Source organism: Malaclemys terrapin, chromosome 2, assembly GCF_027887155.1.
Source record: "Malaclemys terrapin pileata isolate rMalTer1 chromosome 2, rMalTer1.hap1, whole genome shotgun sequence".
Taxonomy (NCBI): Eukaryota; Metazoa; Chordata; order Testudines; family Emydidae; genus Malaclemys; species Malaclemys terrapin.
In genome coordinates, this window is record NC_071506.1 from 192099834 (window position 1) to 192123404 (window position 23571).

General features: G+C 45.2%; 1 protein-coding gene and 1 long non-coding RNA gene across 4 annotated transcripts in view; one reads left to right on the plus strand and one right to left on the minus strand.

Moving 5' to 3' along the window:
- Positions 1–23571, minus strand: part of SEC61G (SEC61 translocon subunit gamma) — a 60850-nt gene that overhangs the window by 4059 nt on the left and 33220 nt on the right. Inside the window, exon 1 of one of the 2 annotated variants that reach the window (XM_054019155.1) lies at positions 6543–6651. The exons of the other annotated variant lie outside the window; for it this stretch is intronic. The gene's annotated coding sequence lies outside the window, so the exon portion shown is untranslated. Of the gene's footprint in view, positions 1–6542; positions 6652–23571 lie in introns of those variants that run through there. 2 annotated transcript variants of the gene reach the window in all.
- LOC128832096 (uncharacterized) lies at positions 8502–21508 on the plus strand. Of its 2 annotated transcripts, XR_008443894.1 has the most exons (5): positions 8502–9746; positions 10700–10760; positions 16677–16741; positions 18679–18804; positions 19864–21508. It is a non-coding gene; the product is annotated as an uncharacterized LOC128832096 (long non-coding RNA). The 2 variants fall into 2 exon arrangements; XR_008443895.1 differs by lacking the exon at positions 10700–10760.

Below are 23571 nucleotides of genomic sequence, written 5' to 3' on the forward strand. Positions count from 1 at the left end.
CATCGAGTCGGATGCCACCGGCAGATGGTTTATTTTCTTTTTTGGTGGTTTCGGTTCTGTAGATTCCGCAGTGGAGTGCTGCTCTTTTAAGACTTCTGAAAGCATGTTCCACACCTCATCCCTCTCAGATTTTGACGGCACTTCAGCTTCTTAAACCTTAGATCAAGTACTGTAGCTATTTTTAGAAATCTCACATTGGTATCTTTCTTTGCATTTTGTTAAATCTGCTGTGAAAACCTTCTTAAAAAGAACAACATGAGCTGGGTCATCATCCGAGACTACTATAACATGAAATTTGGGTAAAACAGAACAGGAGACATACAATTCTCCCCCAAGGAGTTCAGTCACAAATTTAATTAATGCATTTTTTTTTTTTTTAAAAACGAGCATCATCAGCATAGAAGCATGTCCTCTGGAATGGTGGCCAAAGCATGAAGGGGCATATCTGGTACGTAAATACCTTGCAATGCCAGCTACAAAAGTGCCATGCAAATGCCTGTTCTCACTTTCAGGTGACATTGTAAACAAGAAGCAGGAGGCAGCATCCCCTGTAAATGTAAACAAACTTCTTTGGGTATGTCTACACTACGGGATTAATCCGAATTTAGATAATTCGGATTTGAGAAACAGGTTGTATAAAGTCGAAATGAGTGCGGCCACACTAGCACAGTAATTCGGTGGTGTGCGTCCAAGTACCGGGGCTAGCGTCGATTTCTGCACCGTTGCACTGTGGGTAGCAATTCCATAGCTATCCCATAGTTCCCGCAGTCTCCTGCGCCCATTGGGATTGTGGGTTAAGATCCCAGTGCCTGATGGGACAAAAAACATCGTCGCAGGTGGTTCTGGGTACAGCCTCACTTCCTCCCTCCCTCCCTCCCTGCATGAAAGCAACGGACGGCAGACAACCATTTTCGCGCCTTTTTTCCTGGGTGGGTGAACACTGCAGACTCCATACCACGGCAAGCATGGAGCCCGCTGAGGTCAAGACAGCACTCATGAATATTGCAAACACCTCGCGCGTTCTCGTGGAGTTTATGCTCAGCCAGGACCAGAAAAACGAGGCGAGGAGGCAGCGGCGGCGGCAGCGCAGCGACAAGCATGATGAGGACATGGACACGGACACGGACACAGAATTCAGTGAAACCACAGGCCCCGGTGCTTTGGAGATCATGTTGTTAATGGGGCAGATTCTATCCATGGAACGCCGATTCTGGGCAAGGGAAACAAGCACAGACTGGTGGGACCGCATAGTGTTGCAGGTCTGGGACGATTCCCAGTGGCTGCGGAACTTTCGCATGCGTAAGGGCACTTTCATGGAACTTTGTGACTTGCTGTCTCCTGCCCTGAAACGCCAGAATACCAAGATGAGAGCAGCCCTCACAGTTGAGAAGCGCGTGGCGATAGCCCTGTGGAAGCTTGCAACGCCAGACAGCTACCGGTCAGTCGGGAATCAATTTGGAGTGGGCAAATCTACGGTGGGGGCTGCTGTGATGCAAGTAGCCAAAGCAATCACTCAGGTGCTGCTACGAAAGTTAGTGACTCTGGGAAATGTGCAGGCTATAGTGGATGGTTTTGCTGCAATGGGATTCCCTAACTGTGGTGGGGCAATAGACGGAACCCATATCCCTATCTTGGCACCGGAGCACCAAGCCACCGAGTACATAAACCGCAAGGGGTACTTTTCAATGGTGCTGCAAGCACTTGTGGATCACAAGGGACGTTTCACCAACATCAACGCGGGCTGGGCGGGAAGGGTTCATGACGCTCGCGTCTTCAGGAACACTACTCTGTTTAAAGGGCTGCAGCAAGGGACTTACTTTCCGGACCAGAAAATAACCGTTGGGGATGTTGAAATGCCCATAGTTATTCTTGGGGACCCAGCCTACCCCTTAATGCCATGGCTTATGAAGCCATACACAGGCAGCCTGGACAGGAGTCAGGAGCTGTTTAACTACAGGCTAAGCAAGTGCAGAATGGTGGTAGAATGTGCATTTGGCCGTTTAAAAGGTCGCTGGCGTTCATTATTGACTCGCTCTGACCTCAGCCAAAGAAATCTCCCCATTGTTATTTCTGCTTGCTGTGTGCTCCACAATCTCTGTGAAAGTAAGGGGGAGACCTTTATGGCGGGGTGGGAGGCTGAGGCAAATCGCCTGGCTGCTGATTACGCGCAGCCAGACACCAGGGCGATTAGAAGATCACACCATGAAGCGCTGTGCATCAGAGAAGCTTTGAAAACCAGTTTCATGGCTGGCCAGGCTACCGTGTGAAATATCTGTTTGTTTCTCCTTCATGAAAACCCTCCCCCTTTACTGACTGATTTTCTGTAAGGAACCCACCCTGCCCCTTCCCCCAGCTTTCTTTCAAACCAAATAAAGTCACTATCATTTAAAAATCATTTATTCTTTATTAATAGATTAGAAAAAGAGGGAGGGAACCCGGGTGGTATTTGGGAGGAGGATTGCTGGGAAGGAAAAAGCCACAAAGAAAAGGTTAAAAAAATGACAGCCTTTTGCTTGGGCTGTCTACTGGGGTGGAATGGGAAGGTGTACGGAGCCTCCCCCCCCGCGTTCTTACACGTCTGGGTGAGGAGGATACGGAACATGGGGAGGGGGGAGGGTGGAACAGGGGCTGAAGCGGCAGTCTGTTTTCCAGCAGCCGTTCCTGAACCTCCACCAGACGCCGGAGCAGCCCCAGCGTTGCATCCTTCATCCTCTGGTCTTCCTGCCGCCATCTCTCATCTCGATCGTCTCTCCTCTCCTCACGTTGGTCCCTCCTCTCCTCACGTTGGTCCCTCCTCTCCTCACGTTCACTGACTTCTTTCCTATACTTTGAAACTGTTTCCTTCCACTCATTCAGATGAGCTCTGTCACTCCTGCTGGATTGCATAATTTCAGAAAACATGTCCTCCCGCGTCTTCTTCTTACGACGCCTTATCTGTGATAACCTTCGGGATGGAGGAGGGAGGCTTGAGGAATTTGCAGCTGCTGTAGGGAGGGGAAAAAAGAGAGAATTGTTTTAAAAGCTACATTTTGCAGAACAATGCTTATACTCTTTCACGGTGACCAACACTGTTCACATTACATAGCACATGTGATTTCTGTGCAAGGTCGCATTTTGCCTCTTAATGCTGAGTGCTTGTGGCTTTGCTGCTAGAGATCACAGGTCTGGGCAACAGAATTCGGCTTGCATGCGGCCATGGTAAGCCATTGTTTTACAGCTTCTGCACCCTCCTTTCCCACATACCAAGCATAGCCTGTAGAGTGCTGCAGAAGCCTGGCCAATCTCAGCCAGTTGGGGGGGGGGCAGTGTGGGGGGGCTTGTCTGGGCCCCTTCAGGCAAGTAGAGTGCTGCGGTTTTTCTGTTAACATTCAGCAGCACCAGAAAACAAACTAACCCCCCCCCGCCATGAATTCTCTGGGATGATCACGGTACCCCTCCCCCCACCGCATGGCTGGTATCAGGGAAGATCCCTGCAGGCACCAAACTACCCCCCCCCGCCGCCGACCCCCCCCCTCGCCATGAATTCTCTGGGATGATCACGGTACCCCTCCCCCCACCGCATGGCTGGTATCAGGGAAGATCCCTGCAGGCACCAAACTACCCCCCCCGCCGCCGACCCCCCCCCCTCGCCATGAATTCTCTGGGATGATCACGGTACCCTCCCCCCACCGCGTGGCTGGTAACAGGGAAGATCCCTGCTAGCCAAACGCGGAAAACTTCAGGGCCAATTTCCCATCTGCGCTTGGCTAACTGCAGGGAAGGATTTATTTTCCGCCACAGGCAAACAGCCCAGTAGGAACGGCCACCTCTGTCCCCTTAATTAAGTTCCCGTATTTCAACCAGGTTACCAGGAGTGATATCACTCTCCTGAGGATTACACAACAAGATAAAGAACGGATGTTGCTTGAATGCCAGCAAACACCGGGACCATACGCTGCCAGGCTTTGTCAGGCAATGATACCAGATTACTTGCTGCAAGCATGGCGTGGTCAAGTGTCCTACCATGGAGGAGGGAATAAGGATGCACTGCCCAGAAACCTTCTGGCAAGGCTTTCGGAGTACCTCCAGGAGAGCTTCATGGAGATGTCCCTGGAGGATTTCCGCTCCATCCCCAGACACGTTAACAGACTTTTCCAGTAGCTACAGACTTTTCCAGTAGCTGAACTGACCGCGAATGCAAAGTCAGGCAAAGTAATCATTAAAAACCGTTTGCTTTTAAAACAAGTTTTATATTTTAAAAGGTAAACTCACCTGAGGTCCCTTCCATGGGGTCAGAGTCTTGGGTACTGGCTTGGGAGGCTTGGGAGGGTACTTCAGTCAGGGTGATAAAAAGATCCTGGCTGTTGGGGAGAATGGAGTGCTGTGTGCTCTCTGCAAGCTCATCCTCCTCCTCCTCCTCCTCTACCCCATCGGCAGAATCCTCAGGCGTCGAGACTATCCCCGACCCAGAATCCACGAACAAAGGTGGGGTAGTGGTGGCAGCCCCCCCTAGAATTGCATGCAGCTCGGCGTAGTAGCGGCATGTCCGCGGCTCTGACCCGGAGCGACCGTTTGCCTCCTTTGTTTTTTGATAGGCTTGTCTGAGCTCCTTGACCTTCACGCGGCACTGCTCAGAGTCCCTATTGTGGCCTCTCTCCATCATGCCCTTGGAAATTTTTTCAAAAGTTTTTGCATTTCGTCTTTTAGAACGAAGTTCTGCAAGCACTGAATCCTCTCCCCATACAGCGATCAGATCCAGTACCTCCCTCACGGTCCATGCTGGTGCTCTTTTTCGATTATCAGCCTGCATGGTTACCTGTGCTGATGAGGTATCTGTGGTCACCTGTGCTCTCCACGCTGGGCAAACAGGAAATGAAGTTCAAATGTTCGCGGGGCTTTTCCTGTCTACCTGGCCAGTGCATCCGAGTTCGGATTGCTGTCCAGAGCGGTCACAATGATGCACTGTGGGATAGCTCCCGGAGGCCAATACCATCGAATTGCGGCCACACTAACCCTAATTCGAATTGCTAAAATCGATTTTGGCGCTACTCCGCTCGTTGGGGTGGAGTACAGAAATCGATTTAAAGGGCCCTTTACATCGAATTAAATGGCGTCGTTGTGTGGACGGTTACAGGGTTAATTCGAATTAAAGCTGATAAATCCGAATTAAAGTCGTAGTGTAGACCAGGCCTTTGTCTTAGCGATTGGCTGAACAAGAAGTAGGACTGAGTGGACTTGTAGGTTCTGAAGTTTTACATTGTTTTGTTTTTGAGTGCAATTATGTAACAAAAAAAATCTACATTTGTAAGTTACACTTTCATAATACAGAGACTGCACTAAGTACTTATGAGGTGAATTGAAAAATACTATTTCTTTTTATCATTTTTACAGTACAAATATTTGTAATCAAAAAGTGAGCACTGTACACTTTGTATTCTGTGTTGTATTAGAAATCAATATATTTGAAAAAATAGAAAAACATCCAAAATATTTAATAAATTTCAATTTGTATTCTACTGTTTAACAGTGCTATTAATTGCGATTACTTTTTTTAATTGTGATTAATTTTTCTGAGTTAATCACATGAGTTAACTGCAATTAATCAACAGCCCTAATCCAAACCCTAGATAGCAAAGGAGGTTTTTGTACCTACAAAGGGCAAGATGCAACTGCCATGTGATACCTTTCAAATATCTTCAAATTATCAGTTAAAACCGATTCCTTTTCAAAATTTTAACTTGCTAGAGGGGTGCAATGAATTACAAATCTACTACAGGTTTTACAGTTTTGTTTGCAAATCTCCTTGAATGAAATACAAATCAGAAGTTTCTTTAGTAAGGCAACCCATCCTACAATAGTGGGGGTCGGGCAGTTTGGCGACATACTGCTGTCAGGTGCCATTATTAAGCCTGTAGACACATGAAACTACTGCCCTTTTCCTTGTGGAATTAGATCGCCCAACATTTGATATATTCACACTAGCTTTTATTATTTGTATTACCACACCACCTAGGAGCCATAGTCAGGGAGCAGGACCCTGCTGTGATTCACTGCTGGGTTCTCCCTGAAGAAGAGGAATGACTCCTCAAGCTGGAGGGGAGAGGGGGAAGACTAGTGGATCTGGCAGAGGGAAAGGGGGGGGGGGGGCTGGTTTATGGCCAGGATATTGCGGACAACGTTGGACTCACGTTCCCTTTTCCCTTGACACCTACTCCACTTAAGGAGTGCAGCAGCCTCGGGCCGGGTATGGTGACCAGATGTCCCGATTTTATGGGGACAGTCCCGATTGTTGGGTCTTTTTCTTATATAGGCTCCTATCACCCCCTATCCCCAGCCCGATTTTTCACACTTGCTGTCTGGTCACCCTAGGCCGGGGGGAGGGAAGATGGGTTTGCTGCGTGCGGGCTCCAGGCCGGCCCCAGCCCTCGGCCACTAGCTCAGCGAACCCCGAGCCCGCAGCGAGGCTCGCCAGCCCGTTACAGCCCCAGCGCAGGGGCGGCCCCTGGGGGCTGGGGGAAGAGGCGCCGCCCCCTCCCCACCGGAGGCGCCGCTAGCGCGCTCACCTGAGGCTCCGGGACCGAACGAACCGCTCGCGCTAAGGACACGTAGCAACTGCACAAGCCAGGGCGAGGAACCGGAAGGAGAAACTGCACCGGAACTTCCGCCACCGGCGCTACGCCCCCTCCGGCCGTCGTCGCCTGATCCCGGCTGGGATGATGGCAGGCCCGGCCCCTGGCTGACGCATGCGCTGTGAGGCGATGCGGCAGGCTACGCCCACTCCCTTGCGGGTGGGGAAAGGATGGGGGTTGCAAGCTGCGCGTGCGCAGGTGGAGAGCGTTACGTACTTAAGGGTGGGGGTGGAACGCTGAGGTGGACACGTTACGTACGTTTCTCTTTGCTGTGTGTCTGTCTCAATGCGGTCCATCCCCCTGCCCTGTAGTGCCCCGCTCCCCAATGGGTCCCTATCGTGGCGGGCTTGGGGGTGGTAAAAGCTCGCGCGCTCGTTTTAACTAAGCGGTTACATTGCCATAATGGAGCGTGCCGTAGTAGTAGCAGCCCTGTAGTGAGCCACTGGGTTAACTGTATTGCAGGAGGAACAGTGAGCCCCGTTCAGATATGAGGATCCCTCCACTGTGCAAGGTGCTGTACAAACGCAGAACAAAAAGATGGGATCTGCTGCCTTCTCTGCATAGGGATCCAATGGACCTCTTGCAGGCATTGCCCAGCTGGGAAGCCTCTGGGGTAGAGTTTCCCAGGGTGGCCCTTCCCAACAGAGAATACAGTGGAGGGGGTCATATAGGCAGCGCAGCATTATGTAGGGGGGAATGGGTAGGCGGACAGTGGCTGTTATTTTCCTTGTTTTGATGTGTAAGGGATTTCTGCTGTTTTCAAACATGCAAACGCAGGGGCACCACTTTTTTTATTTGTTGGGCAAGAGGAAAATCCCATGCCCTAATAGAGCTCAGATGTTCACATCTGGGTACCTGAACTTAGGCTTCAAAATTTCTTTAGGCACCTACACAAAAATGGACAGAATTTTCAAAAGTGCTGAGCATCCCCAGCTTCCATTGGCTTCAGTGTGATTTTGGGGGAGAGGTGTGGGGTGCTCAGCCCTGCTAAAATGAGACCTCTTCTATTCAGCTGTCCAAATACGTATTTAAGAGCCTAACTTCAGACACCTAGGAGACAAAAGCCCAGAGGTAAGTCACGTGGTGACCTGGGAGAAGGGTTAGACTCTTGGGGGGAGCATGGGCAATTATAGCAGGGACAAAGGGGAGACAAGAGGAAACATAGCGGGGAAATGAAATCGTTATCGTACATGTGGCTACTAAAGCAAGACATATGGAGAATAAACAGGAAGAACTAGAAGTACTAGTGAATAAACACAACTATGACATAGTTTGCATCACAGAGACTTGGTGGGATAACACACAACTGGAATATTGGTGTAGAAAGGTACAGCTTGCTGAGGAAGGACAGGCAGGGAAAACAGGGAAGAGTTGATGCCTTGTATATCAAAGATGTATTCACTTGGATTGAGGTTGAGATGGAAATAAGATACAAATTTGTTGAAAGTCTCTGGGTATAAAAAGGGGTTAAAAAAAACAAGGGTGATGTCCTGCAAGTTCTTAAAATGCATTAGAGACCATTTTTTATTTCGGAAGGTGGAGAAAGCTACTAGGGGAGAGGCTGTTTTAGATTTGATTTTGACAAATAGGGAGGAACTGGATGAGGATTTAAAAGTGGAAGGCAGCTGAGGTGAAAGTGAGCATGAAATGACAGAGTTCATGATTCTGAGGAATGGTAGGAGGGAAAACAATAGAATAAAGATAATGGATTTCAAGAAGGCAGATTTTAGCAAACTCAGGGAGTTGGTAGATACGATCCCATGGGAAGCAAGACTAAGGGGAAAAACAGTTCAAGAGAGCAGTTTTTCAGAGATGTTATTAAAGGCACAAGATCAAACTATCCCATTGCATAAGAGAGATAGGAAGTACTGTATAGCAAAAGATCATCTTGGCTTAACCAGGAGATCTTCAATGATCTGAAACTCAAAAGAGTCCTACAAAAAGTGGAAACTAAGTCAAATCATGAAGGATGAATACAAACATCCTGGAATATAAACAGCACAAGCATGTAGGGACAAAATTAGAAGGGCCAAAGCACAAAATGAAATTAAACTAGCTAGAGACAAACGGGAACGAGAAAACATCCTACAAATACTTTAGAAGCAGGAGAAAGGACAAGGAAGTCCCATTACTCAATGATGGGGGAAAGACAATAACAGAAAATGTGGAAATGGAAGAAGTGCTAAATGACATTTTTGTTTCAGTTTTCACCAAGAAGGTTAGTAGTAATTGGACACGTTAACATACTGAATGCCAGTGAAAATGTGTAGGATCTGAGGCTAAAATCGGGAGAGAACAAATTAAAAATTACATTAGACAAATTGGATGTCTTCAAGTTGGCAGCACCTGATGAAATACATCCTAGAATACTCAAGGAGCTGTCTGAGGAGATATGAGCCATTAGCGATAATCGTTGAAAACTCATGGAAGACGGGAGAGATTCCAGAGGACTGGAAGAGGGCAAATATAGTGCTAATCTATAAAAAAAAAATGGGGATAAGGGCAACCTGGGGAATTACAGATCAGTCAGCTTAATTTCAGTGCCCGAAAAGATAATGGAACAAATAATCAATCAATTTGCAAATACCTAGAAGATAATAAGGTGATAAGTAACAGTCAACATGGATTTGTCAAGATCATGTCAGGCCAACCTGTTACAGGATGTTGTGTAGTAACAGACTCGATGGGCTTATAACAGTTTTAATTTAGTTGTTTTGCAGGACCCCTGCCCCTATAGACAGATGCTTGAAGGATAAAAGATCCTATCATCTGGTGTCGCTTAAAATAAAATAGGGAGGTAATGATAAGGATGCAAAGCAGGTAAGTAATTTATTGAAGGTAAGATACGGTAATGGGAGAGGGGGAAGCAATGTATATAAAACAGAACAAACTGAATATATAACAGCTCCGTGATTTATATCCCAAGGTAGGCTTGAAGCCCAGACCCCACCAATTACCTTAACAGACTACAGGCCTATGAATAACGATTAATGTTACTTTCAGATGGATGACACCGAGACACAAAACGGACGGCGTGTCAACTCAGTCTGCCTCAGCTTCAGCGGGATGGATCCGGACCTTCTACTGTGATGTTGGACTCTCACAGGAGGAACTCGGATCAGACATGATGTTACTCAGGTAAACTCTGACTTCTTGGAGATGTTGATCTTGCCTCTCGAAGACCGCGCAGATAGAATGGACACGGGCTGCACTGGATTTCTATATATCCTTCTGTCTCTGGGCAGATTAGTTTAGGGTCAGGTAGTACTTTCTCACCTTTTGGGTTGCTAGGTAGATTAAGTCTGTGCAGCAACCAATCAGGCAATTACGCCTTAGAAAGGGTGCCAAACTAATGGGGGGAAAAGGACACAAATATGGAGTTCCAACTACAACTTACAAAATTCAAGATGGCGATTTCAATAAAATCACAAAATAACATATACAAACAGTTCTAATAGTACATAAAATAGATACAGCTTACAATCCTAATAACTTTCTTTGACAGGGTAACAAGCCTTGTGGATGGGGGAAGCGGTAGATGTGGTATATCTTGACTTTAGTATGGTATTTGCCCTCTGAGGATTGGACAAGAAGCAATGGGTTTAAATTGCAGCAAGGGAGGTTTAGGTTGGACATTAGGAAAAACGTCCTAACTGTCAGAGTAGTTAAGCACTGGAATAATTTCCTAAGGTGGTTGTGGATCTCCATCCTTTGAGGTTTTTTAAGAACAAGTTAGACAAACACCTATCAGGAATGGTCTAGTAACTAGACTCTAGTTATTACTTAGTCCTGCCTGAAGTGCAGGACCTGTCGAGGTCCCTTCCAGTCTTACACTTCTATGATTCATAAGTATTGCCAACCCCAGACATTCAAAATTCAGTAATTGGGACTACCAAAATCATTAGACTAGCTAAAAATTCATGAGATTTTAAGAAAACTATATGGGAACCTTTTCTTTTTGCCTTCTGGTTTTTGAGCTTTAGAGAACTGTGCTCACTTTTCTACTTTCCATCCTTTTCCTTCCTTCCCCTTCATTCCACGAAAACATGCTCCCTCCACCGCTCTTCCTAACCCCCTGTGCTTTCCGACAGTCTTGTTTCGCCACTGCACTGATGCAGGGGAGATGGAAGAAGTACAGAGGACAGCAGACAGGTTGATAGCTAGATGCATATGATGATGGTGTGGCTAAATTGTCTATAAGCTTGCCCCTCAGAACACTGCCCGTAGTCAGATGGGATTTAGTGTCTGACTCCCTGTGGGCAAAGAGGGGTCACTCAAAGTCTCATCTGGATGAGGGAGATCACAGAGAGCTTTGGGGAGGAATTGTCCTTGAGATGCATATTTCTTCAGTCTTTATGCTGGAAATTTGCACTGAGAAAGTTGTCCAAAGTTGGGGGGCAATTGGGGGGCGTTTCTAAACGTAGATAAAATACTGTTTTTGTAAAACCAGTCAGGCGCTGGGAAGTGAGTCATTCTTGATTTTCAGGGACATGTAGCCACACTACTCAAGAAGCCATTTAGTTTCAGAGTAGGAGTGGATGGCATGCTTCTAGCAGAGGAACAAAATGGTGTCTGCAGTGATGTGTTTGCAGTCCGTGTTCATGCCATGAATAAATCTGTTTTCGAAGTCTTTGATTTTACCCTTGAACATCTGAAATCATTATGTGCAATTATGGGTTATACCATGTCACCTTCTAAAATCAAGGTCCTAAGTTCTTACAGGGCAGAATAGATGAATAGTGATTTGCTGCAAGTCACTTAACTTCTTTAATTTCTGTAAAATGGAAATGATAAAACCTATGATAGTGATGTATGGATGGAAAGGACATAAAGCTGTTAAGGGTTCTGAATACTTATTATCTTTGTTTCTGCACTCTCAGCTTTGTAGAATACCGTCTCTTTGGTATTGAGAAGTGCCATAAATTCAGACCTGGATCCTGCAACTTGCTCAGTGCATTCTCTTGGAAGTGCATTCACCTCCCATTGATTCAGTGTTGTGGGTTCTCCGCACCTCAGAGTGGGAGGTCTCAAGTTTGTATTACAAAGACCATTTTGGTTTGGAAACATTTTTGGTCTGGCACAATAGTTTAGTTTTATTTTATGTGGACTTATCTTGTGAAATTTTATATGCTTAGCTCACTGATTCACTCTTTTATAGGTTTGATACTGCTGTTGTTTCACAGCCTGTAATACTATGACTGAAACATATTATAAAATTAAAGGTATTATTGGCCAGCTGTATTTCTTTTTCGTTGGTCAAATTACCTGTATAGACAGAAAAAACAAAAATCTTAAATACCTCACCCCAGTTACCCAGGTCTCCAGGCTGAATTTCTATACCAGGCCTTACGTGGGGCAAGAGCTATTGAGGAGCTGACTCAGGAAAGCAGCTGTATTTAGGAAGGGCACATAAGCACCTGCTTATGGCCCCTTTAAATTAATGAGGCTTATGCATGTACATAACTTTAAGTACATGCTTAAATGCTCTTCATGAATAGGGGGATTCTTTCCTGAATCAGGACCCTTGCGTGGAATGCAGCAATCTGCCTTTTGAATGGATTAGATCTCTGTCAGCTTGCACAGGCTATCTATTCAGGTCCAGGTCAGGGGAAGCAATGCGTCCAGTGGACAGAGCACTAGATTTGGAGTTAGAAAGTCTGGCTTCTCTATGTGTGCACCTAGTGCTCTCTCTCCTCCTTCCATCCACTTTCATGAATATTTCCAGTGACAGTCTCTTCCTTCCTTGTCCTTGACCAGTTATTCCATGAATTAGGCTTTAAGGTCTTCAGGGCAAGGATCTTATCTGTTCATATATTTATAAAGAGCCAGCTACAAACCTTACAGCGGGTTTGAAAAATTCTACCTGCCCTGGACGAGCACTTTTTTGTGACTAAAATATTACTACTCCACCCCAATCTCTCTTCATTTTACTTGTCGTCATGATGGGGATGGGCAAGTAAGTTTTTTGCCTGTACTTATAAATTTTCATGAGTTTTACAAGGCTGAATTTGTGGCAGTAGATAAGTAATAAATAATAACTCTCAGCAGAGAGAAACATTTATTATCCTATAGTGTAATATGCTAATGTAGATTTGGTTCTGGATATTCATTGTTTATAAGCGGCAGCCCTGTCTTATATTTTGTGTCTCTTCATACATTTTTAGGATGAGAAAATGCTTTCTGGAGTATTTTTATTTTAGCTTTCTTTTGGCAGTGTCTGTTTCTTGCTGGGTCTTTGAATCCCTGCCTTATTTTAATTAATGGTATTTTAGGCTTTTGTGCAGAACCCAGCTATATGGTGATGGGTATTATGTTAAAAAAAAAAAAACACAAGAGAATAAACCTACACCTCTTACCCTCCTGCCCTCCAGCCCCTTCCCGTCAGCATCTCCTCTCCCTACACTTGTCTTTCTGTTTAGCTAATCTCCATCTAACTTAACTCCACCAGAAACAAATCATGGAACTAACATTTGCCACCATTATGTTGTTTTCTAGGCTTGTATGTTATATGCCTTTCCCCTGTCCATTATCCATCTTGTCTGTTTATAGTAAGCTCTTTGTGGCAGGGACTGGTTGCTATTCTGTGTTTGTGCAGTGCCTAGCAGAGTAGTGTCCCATTCTTGGTTGGTTCCTAGGTATTACAGAAATAAACATTATTATTATTAATAATAAATAGAACGGTGTGGTTCTGCCATCTTGTATATTTTTGGCAATGATTTTAAAGCGTCAAAGAGACTGCATTTGAAAGCAAGTTGTATAAATATCTCAACACCATGTTTAATATATTTGACTACATACAGAGCTTTGATGGGGCTAGAATAGGTCTTGCAAAGATGTTATAAAATATAGGGAGTTAAACCCATGTACACAACAACTATAATACTTAGCAGTGTCCTTTAAAAGAGAGTTGAGGGTTTTTTTTGAGAAGGCAGGAGTGGGTGAGTACAGTTGAACGGGGCAGATTGTTAGAACTGAAAAGCGAAGCAGTCAAATTATCCATAGTATGAGCCGTAGCACAAACGTCCCATTGCTGCTCCACTGATTTGTCTCATCCTTGATTGGGATCAAAGGGTAATCAGTTTTCACTGCCATCCAGGCCTGGTGTTCTATGCTGAAACTTGTAGCAAGGATGACACTGTCAGCTGAGATGGTTTTTAGATGTGGGCACTTATCCACTAGACTAAGACCACAAAACTCATTTAACACAGGCTACCAGACAGATATCAAATTATCAGTGTTTTGATCCGTGCAGTACTTAGTGGTGTAACTGTTAACACTTTTGGTTTTCATGGATTGCACCTTTAAATCTCTAAGGCCTCTGCTGTCAGCAGAGACAGGTAGATATTTTGCGTTCAGTTAGTGCAGACTGTCACAGAGGAGACACCAGGCTGGTAGCAAGGGGGAGGCAATAGAGGGCATCTCCCCATCCCCTCCTCACTGCTTTTCCTGCTGCCCCTTGGGTACTTAGCAGACTCGTGTAAGCCAGAAGAGATTTGAATATCCTCTTGTCAAGGGCTGCCTGCTGCATCCCAGGGGCTGGAAAGGAAGAGAAAGAGCAGCTCTTTCCTGCTCACAGGGGAATTAGGTTAGGTATTCGACTCACTCTCCTGAATCCCTACTACAGGATAGCTGCCCTCCCATTGCAGGTATCCAGTGCAGCCCACAGGATCACTGAGAATCACTTAGCCTGGAAAAAAGCCAGCAGATAAATTGTAGAAGGCAAAGTGTGAATTTGCTGGAGTGGGGGCCGAAGCACAGTCTAAAATGGCTGGATGTGTGTGTATGTGGGAAGGCACACGGTCGTTTTACCAAGAGAGACACAGGTTTTGTTGCTTGGGCAGCCTGAGAGGGACGAGAGACGGGATCAATTGACTGAGGGAGGAAGGGGGAGGCAAAGGACCAGTAAGTTGCATGGCTTGGTGGGGACAGACTCAGGAGGGACAGGAAATCAGTTGGGGGTACTGAAGGAAGGGGGTCAGTTAGCTGAGGCAAATGCTCAATTGACTGGAAGAACTGGGGCTGACATAGGGTTGCCAGAACACCAGGTCAAAAAGGGATCCTGGCAGCTATGGTCAGCACACCTGACCTAGCCGTTAAGAGTCTGATTGGCCACAGTGGCCAGCTCTGCGCGGCTCCCAGAAGAGGCGACATGTGCCTTTGGCTCCTAGGCACAGGTGTGGCCAGGGAGGCTCTGGGCACTGCCCGCACCCCAAGCCGGGAACCATGGCCAATGGGAGATGCAGGGCAATGCCTGTGGATGGGAGCAGTGCGCAGAGCACCCTTGCCCTGGCCGCCCCTTCGCCTAGGAGCGAGAGGGACATGTCGCCACTTCCAGGAGTCACCTGAGGTAAGAGCTGTTTGGAGCCCTCATCCCGCACCTCAACCTTCTGCCCCAGTCCTGAGCCCCCTCACACCCCCAAACTCCCACCCAGAGCCTGTGCCCTGCACTCCCTCCTGTACCCCAACCCCCTGCCCCAGCCCTGAGCCCCCGCGCCCACCCAAACTCCCTCCCAGAGCCCACACCCCCTCCTGTACCCCAGCCCTGAGCCCCCTCCTGCACTCTGAACCTCTCAGCCCCAACCCGGAACCCCCTCCTGTACCCCAAACCCCTCATCCCTGGCCTCACCCCAGAGCCTGCACCTTCAGTCCAGAGCCCTGACCCCCTCCTGCACCCCAACCTCCTGCCCCAGCCCAGAGCCTCCTCCCACACCCTGAGCCACTAATTCCCAGACTCACCCCGCAGCCCTCACCCCTGCACCCCAACCCTCTGCCCCAGCCCTGAGCACCTCCCACACTCCAAACCCCTCATCCCCAGCTCTGTTGGGTCGCAGGCATCAACAATTTTCTTCAACTGGGTCGCCAGAAAAGAAGTTTGAAAACCACTGCTATGGAGGATCCTAAGATAGATAGGGCCTTTATTTCTTAATTTTATATCATAAATATCTGTGATTTATTTTGTCCTGGGAAATCTTTGGAATATCTTTGCTTCTGAGGGTTTAAAAATTATTTTTCATTCCACTAAGGGATCTTAATGTGATTGTAAGTCTTTGTTTATTTGCTGAGCATCTCTACATGATTTACAATGAGAAGAATGATGATTTCCCCTCCACAATGGCTATGGAAGTGTGCGTGTGAAGAAAGGACATACTAAGGGATTAATGTTAGGAAAAATGATAGCTAAGATTCTTTGTTCTGAAGGAAGTGATTAAGTGTCTGTGCTCTATTTCCCTGCATCAGCTTCATTAATTTAAGAAGTGCCACTAGATCAGCCTTCAGCACTGTGGGCACGAAAGAAATTGTGCTAGTCTCAAGCAGTCAACAAGCCCCATCTTTTGATTTGCACTGCTTAAAATTCAGTGAAGATAACATGAATAATGTAATGTGTGGCAGTGGAGAAGGTGCAGCATGCTGTTAGAATAGATTTTTATCAGTGAATTTATTGTGTGCATTTTTAAAGTTGACCTTTTAATCCAAAATTTTTATTCAATAACATTCAGAAGAACTGAGGAACATGGTCATTTTGAATATTTGTATCTCCATTGACATTAAAAATATGATTTTGACAGAAACAAGGATTGTATTAAAAAAAAGACAATGAAACTCTAAGGGTGTGAAGAATCCAGAATAAAGTTTTGAAAGGGCAAATAGAGGATAAAAAAGTTAACTGAGAAATAGATGCATCAGTGAGACAGAGGACACATTTATGTATGAGAGGTGATTAAAGAGAAACTATTTCATTAATGTTTTCCCTGATAAAATACTTGCAATATTTTATTTCAGCATAATGCTAGTACTGCTGAAGGCTAAGATTGTACTTCCAATATAGTGTATTTCTTTATTTTCAGCCACGGGTAAGTTAATAGTTTGTGGGCTGACTTTTTATATTAAATATAATTTTATTTATGTATTCAGCATCATCTAGGAGTGTCAACAAAGATTAAAAGATTAAAAAATAACTCCGGGCAACAGTTGGCCACAAAACTAGAGTGTTCCTCCTTTTGACTCTCTTTTCCTCGCTGACAATAGATAATAGTAATTTTGTTCAATTCTCTCTGTGGTCCTTTTCAGCGTATGTATGCAAACATTAGGAGAACTGGTCAGATGACATGGACTCCAGTGCCAGCAATATGCAGGTGACACATCTCTACCTATCCTACACAGAGCCGGCCTTCAATATGGGCCAACGGGGCAAAAGCCTGGGGCGCCGTTATAAGCGGAGTGCCTCGGGAGCGGGAATGCCCATCCCCCGCTGCTGCTCCTGGCCCCCGCATTGGAGCCACCCCTGGCTAGCTGCTCCAGGGGGGTTCCTGTCAGCTGGGCAGAGCCGGGGGACGGGGGCACTGGTGTCAGGGTGTCCCCCTCCCCCCGCCCATGTATCCCATCTCCGCAGAGTGGAGGAAGAGCGGGGACAGGGCTCAGGAGTGAGATGGGGGCTGCTGCTGTCTGAACAAGCCTTCAGACTGGTGAGTGCCACTCTGCTTAAAGGGACAGCGCTCTGCTCTCACACACATTCTCTCTCTCACACACAGAGACACACACACACACACACACACACACACATTCTCTCTCTTTCACATACATACATACATACACAGACACACACTCTCTCTTTCGCACTCAACCCTCAAAACATACTTGTGTTGGTGGTGTTACTTCTTGGTACTTCCTGCAATGCACACATATTCTCTGTAATTTTATTCTTTCAAAGTGCAGTTATTTTAGTGTTTTGACTGGTCTATGCATTTCATAATTTTGTTTCTCTTTTATGCTTAAATTTAATTCCTTGAGTAGTGAGTTCTAAAATGCCTAACCTGTTCTGGCTGGAGTAATTATCATTATTACTTTTATTACCGTGTTGTTCTTTGTCATTCGTTATTTAAAGTGGTACCATCAAATAATAGTATCCTTTTAGAATGTAACTTTAGCTTGTACTAACCTTAGCAGTGCCAGTTTAAAAACCATTAGCTAAACACATAACTTTAGACGCTAGGCAGATGAAGGTTGCTTTTTTTAAAATTGTATTTTTAGTTATATCTGTAAAATAACTTGAAATTTTCATGAAAATAAATGAAGTTCCAACTAGGATACCAATAGCAATGATGGAGTCAAATGTTAGTGAGTCATGTACATGATTGTGATCAGTGAACATAAATGCCAAAGTAATTAGAAAAATTAATTCCCTTCCTTAATAAAAGAGAAAAAAACCCTTAATCACGTATGTTAAAATTAAGTATGTTTTTAGTGGAATGAAAAACAATTGACTAAAATAACAGTGTAACAGAGTGTGTCTGCTAGATAAAGTTAGCAGATTTTATTTATTTTTATTTATTTCTACTAAAGATAGAGTACAAATGTGTGTTTCTGATATTTGTGTTAAAGCTCCAGAACTGGTACCTCAAGGCTTGGGATTGGGAATATCTTGCTGTATTATCTTCTGATTGTTCTAAACTTACATATAAACTTTAAATGTGGCTTTAATTGGTGTTTTTATATATATATTTTTCTTTCGTTATATAACAATTAGATGATGTGCTCCTGTCAGCTAATTCCTATGTTATTATCTGCAAAAACCCTAGAGTTTTCAGGTGCCTAAAAATCTCTGGAATCATAGTTGACATTTCCTCCTACCCCGCAAAATCTGAAATGGCGCCCCAGTGAGCCAGGGATGGCCAGAGGGCTACAGGAGGGCCGTGGGCTCTGGCAAGATGCAGCCCCATGTGATAGCACGACGCCTGCTTTGAGTCTAATGCCGAGCACCAGGCACCACAAGCCACAGCAGCAGCACAGAAGTAAGGGTGGCAATACACCATATGCCATGCCACCGTTACATCTGTGCTGCTGCTGGCGGTGGCATTGCCTTCAGAGCTGCATACCCAGCCAGCACCCGCTGGTATCAGGCCACCCTGCCAGTGCTTAATTTGTGTTGGCATCTCTTTCAATACAAATTAAATACTGGGGGAGGCAGCAGGGCCCAGAGGTGATGGGGTTGGGGAGAAGTCCAGGGATCCCATGGGGACGAAGGGTGATGGGGAAGGAGTGTGCCAAAATACAAGTTACCATTTTTCCTAAGGCCAGCCCTGCTCCTACATCATATACAGCCACATTACTACCACCAGGATGGCTCGGTGCATGGAAGAAATGAGCTCATGGATGAAGAACAGTTGGCTGAAGCTGAACTTAAACAAGACAGATGCAGGTGGGCAGAGGAAAGTATTTTGAAGAGTTTGAAGCCAGGGTGCAGTCTCCTTTGGTTGAAGCTGCTACCCCACAATTGGTCAGTTCAGTCCTTAGTTTAGTACTTTTGGATTCCTCGGTGACACTAAGCTCTCACGTAGCAGTATCCCCAAGAAGTATTTTCTACCATCTCCTGTTAGCAAGGAGCAAGCCTGCTGACAGTAATTCTGGGCCCCAGGGCAGAACAGTCAATGGGCCTACACACACACACACAGACACACACAATGTGCCTGACAATTTGAGCTGTGCTGTGCCTGCACTGGCTGGTGCCCAGTGAGCTGCTGGCTGAGCTGCCCGGTTGGGTTGCCAACTGTCTTAATTGCACAAACCCAAAGACCCTTGCCCTGCCCGGCCCTTTCCTGAGGCCACACCACTGTCCTGCCTCTTCTCCGAGGCCCCGCCCCCTGCTCACTCCATCCCCCCTCCCTCTGTCACTTGCTCTCTCCCACCCTCACTCACTTTCACCAGGCTGGGGCAGGGGGTTGGGGTGTGGGAGGGGATGCGGGGTACAGGCTCTGGGAGGGAGTTTGGGTACAAGCTCTGGGAGGGAGTTGATGTGTGGGGTGCGAGCTCTAGGCTGGGGCAGAGGTTTGGGGTATAGGAGGGGCTCAGGGGGTCGGTGCTTACCTTGGGCAGCTCTCAAAAGCGACCGGTACACCCCTCTTGCAGCGGCTCCTAGGCAGGGGGCGCTGGGGGTCTCCGCGCACTGCTGCCCGCAGGCACCGTCCCCACAGTTCCCATCAGCGCTGGGGGCAGGAGCAGCACGTGGAGACCACCTGCCCCTCACCTCCCCCCCTCCCCCCCCCCCGAGGGGCTGTAGGGCCGTTCCCGCCGCTTCCGGGATCTGTGCGGACCAAGGGCAGGCAGGAAACCTTATAAATCACCCGGGTCCCTGGGCAGTTGCCCCCTTTACCCACCTCCCCTGTCGGCCAGCCTGGCTAGGAGACCCCATCCCATCCGGGTGGATCAAGACCTGGCCTCAGTTATTCACAGTATTTGTCACTTCTTGTCTGAACTACAGCAATGCGATGTACCTGAGCATGAAGCCTTCAAAGCTAAGGAAATTCCAGCTAGTACAGAATGCTGCAGCACGTCTCTTCATCAACATGGGCTACCGCCAACACATCAAACCTGTCCTCCACTCCCTATCCTGGCTTCCCATGGAATTTCAAATCAAGTTCAAGGTCTTGATCCTTACCTCAGGGTGCTCCATGGCCTGTCCCAGGATATCTAGAGGCTGACTAATGCTCTGGAATGAAAATGGTGTTTGACAACTTTGCTCCTCTGGCACAGTGGAACCCCCCACAATAAGAGTAAAGTTCGTTCCTGTGAGATAGAACTTTTCAGGAAGACTGTACAAGGAGCTCTCTCAAAGACGGTACAAGGAGCTCCCTCAAGAAGAAACTGGGACTGACCTTGCAATCTTTGCTCATGCCAGGGTCTGTCTATCATTACAGCTTGTCAGATAATAGTCAGTAAATAATTTATTTGAAGAATTTTCCAATAAATGATTTTGCAAATATTTTTTCCAATGTAGAGAGCTGGGTAAAAATAATAAATCAGTCCTGAATATTTGAGTTTCACAACATTTTTGGAATAAAGAATTCTCAAGTAGTATTTGTCATTAGTCACCCATCTCTAGTGTTCATAGGAACTATGAACTAGAATCACTAGGAACTAGAATAAAATTAAGGAATGCAAATGATTGAATCAAAGACAACTCTGCTATTTATTGCCTGCCACCTCTCTCTCCTACACATACAGTTGCTCCAATCCGCTCTCCAATGGCCCTCTCCCTGCTGGTTCAGCAGCTCCAAGATGTTCTAAAGGTGGCCCATAATGAATAAATGAACCAAATTTCAACATTCTAGTTCAAAGGGTACTTGGATATTTGAAGTCCCATAAGAAAGATGTTTTGGTGACCTTTCATGGAAAGATCAATTTCAGGGCATAGTTAATCCACCTCCATGAGAGGCAGTAGCTATGTCGATGGGAGAGGCTGTCTCGCTGACATAGTGCTGTCTATGCGGGGGTTAGGTCAGTATAACTCCATCGCTCAGGTTTGTGGCTGTTTTACACCGCCGAGAGACATAGCTATACCAATATAGGTCTGTAGTGCAGACCAGACCTCAGGTTTTTTCCTGTGCTTTAATGGCCCTTGGCATTACAAATTCCAGGTGTTCTAAAATCATGAGTCAGGGCCCCAAAATCATAAGAGTGAATTAAAAATCATGAGATTTTTAAACAATACACTTTGGGTTCTTTTTCTTCTTTGGCTGCTTCCTGACGTGTTAGTAGCCCCTGGGTCACATTTTCAAGATTTCTTTGCAACCATGAGGACTAGAAACTTACTTTTTAAAAAATTGAAAGCTGTGATTCTCACTAAATCAAATGTCTCCAGAAGCTGGGTCTTTAAATAAAACACCAAATATCACAAACCCCATGATCAAATAGCAAGAGTTGGCAACACTAGTAATGAATAAGTGGGTAAAACATACAATGGAAACATGGAAATTAACTGTGTCAGTAAGTCATCCTTTCTGTATTTTGCTAGCTATTTCTTAGGCCTAGTCTACACTTAAAAAGTTTTACCAGACTAGCTGTATCTGTTATGGGAGTGATTTTTTTTTTTTTTACCAACATAGCTATGCCAGTAAAAGTTCTAGAATAGGTGCAATTATATTGGTATAATTGTACTTGTACCAGTATAGTTTATGCCAGATAGGAGAACTGGCATAAGTTATAATGGTATAAGCACTTTTATTCTGACATAACTGTCTACACTAGAAGGTTTTACTGGTATAGCTATACCAATATAACTATACTGGCAAAACCCTTCTAGTGTAGACAGGACCTTAGACTCTTTCATGCCCATTTAAAGATATGAAACTTACAACACCTTACACATCACCTCTGATTATGGCGCCTTGTGTGACTAACCTTGAGTTTCTCACGTGAACTCTTTACCAAACAACATATTAAATAGTTTGTGCCGGGAAACCTATTTTCGATGTTTCTGTTTTTTATATTTTAAGGCTAGACACTGTCTTTATTTTGTTTCTTGGCCAGCACTGTTCATATTGTGAGTAATTAACAAATAAAAATTCTGACAGCAATTTTAAAGAGAGATTTTTTTGTTTTCTGAATGTAATCTTTTTAATGTTTAAAGTATATTTTTAAAATATCCTAAATTAAGTAACATTGCTCCAAGGAATTATTTTTAATGCACTATATAAGAACATGTAAATGGGTGTTGCCCACATGTATTTCCATTTTTCCAGTTCTCTCGGGGCTGGGTTATTGATCTGTTTAACTTTTTGTTAAAAAAATTCAAACATATTGATCCATCCTGAAGTGAGTAATATGAAATCTTAAGTAATATCAAGGTTGGGAAAGTTGGAAGGTTTTTTACAATTATCAGAGCCATCTGGTCTTCCTTCATTTAGAAGATAATGAAGTACATGGTTTTTGCTGAAGTTTTCTACCCACAAGACTTATTGGTGGGGAGAGGGATAGCTCAGTGGTTTGAGCATTGACCTGCTAATTCAATCCTTGAGGAGGCTACCTAGGGATCTGGGGCAAAATCAGTACTTGGTCCTACTAGTGAAGGCAGGGGGCTGGACTCAATGACCTTTCAGGGTCCATTCCAGTTCTATGAGATAGGTATATTTCCATATATTTATTAATTATTCTGCTGTCTGATGTGATCATCTCTGTCTGGGCTTTTTTCAGAAATGCCTTTTGTGACTTACTTACATCCATGGCAGGATTTCCTAGAGCGAAAAGGCGGGTATTCTTTTATGCACTCCCCAGAAGGGCTTTTCCGTGTATGCTGTTCAGTTTGAAAAACATGTTTCTGAAGGGATCAGTTTGTAACGTTTTGTGGCACTAATTTGTTTTTGTAAATGTAACTTTTATGTTCTATGCTACTGTTGTTAGAGTCAAAATCTGCTCTTTAATTATTGCACTTCCTGCATAATGCTATTAAACAAGCCTCTAACATCACAAGATTGTCCTAATTACATCAGTAATTTTATTCAATTTAGATTTCTTTTATATGTCTCTGTGCATGTTTAGGAAAGGAGCACTTATCTAAAAGCATTCATTTTTGCATGGGAATATTAATTGAAATAGGCAAGTAAGATGGCAAGAATTCCTCAGTGCTGCTATATGCTGGTCATTTTCATTTCTAATGCTCAGGAAACAGGTCTGACTGTTCCATAGTGCCTCCACTTTACCCAGGTATAGTGCAATTACAGATCATGAGATTTCATTGATAGCTAATCAGGTGAATAAAAATGGACTCCATACTCGTTGTTTTGTAAGAATTGGTTTGTCATGGCAGAGAGATGTAACACCCATCAAAGGGTTAGGTTGGAAACAGCAGCTGTGACAGGTTGCAAGAAACTGTCACCTGTTCTTAGCATATATTCGGCTAGCGGATTTGTTCTGATGATAGAATACTGTGAGCACTACTAGAGGGCACACAACTATTTAAAGGGATACTATCCTATTCCTCTGCACTAAAGCTTTTTGGTTTGTTTTATTGGTTACATGGATTGTTATGTGCTATCCAGCTGGATGGTTGTTTTGGATGGAGCACTGTAGAAACTCCAAGCATTTTTTCTCCAACTTGAACAGTTCAGTCTTATAAACTCAAGTATCAGAGGGGTAGCCATGTTAGTCTGAATCTGTAAAAAGCAACAGAGGGTCCTGTGGCACCTTTGAG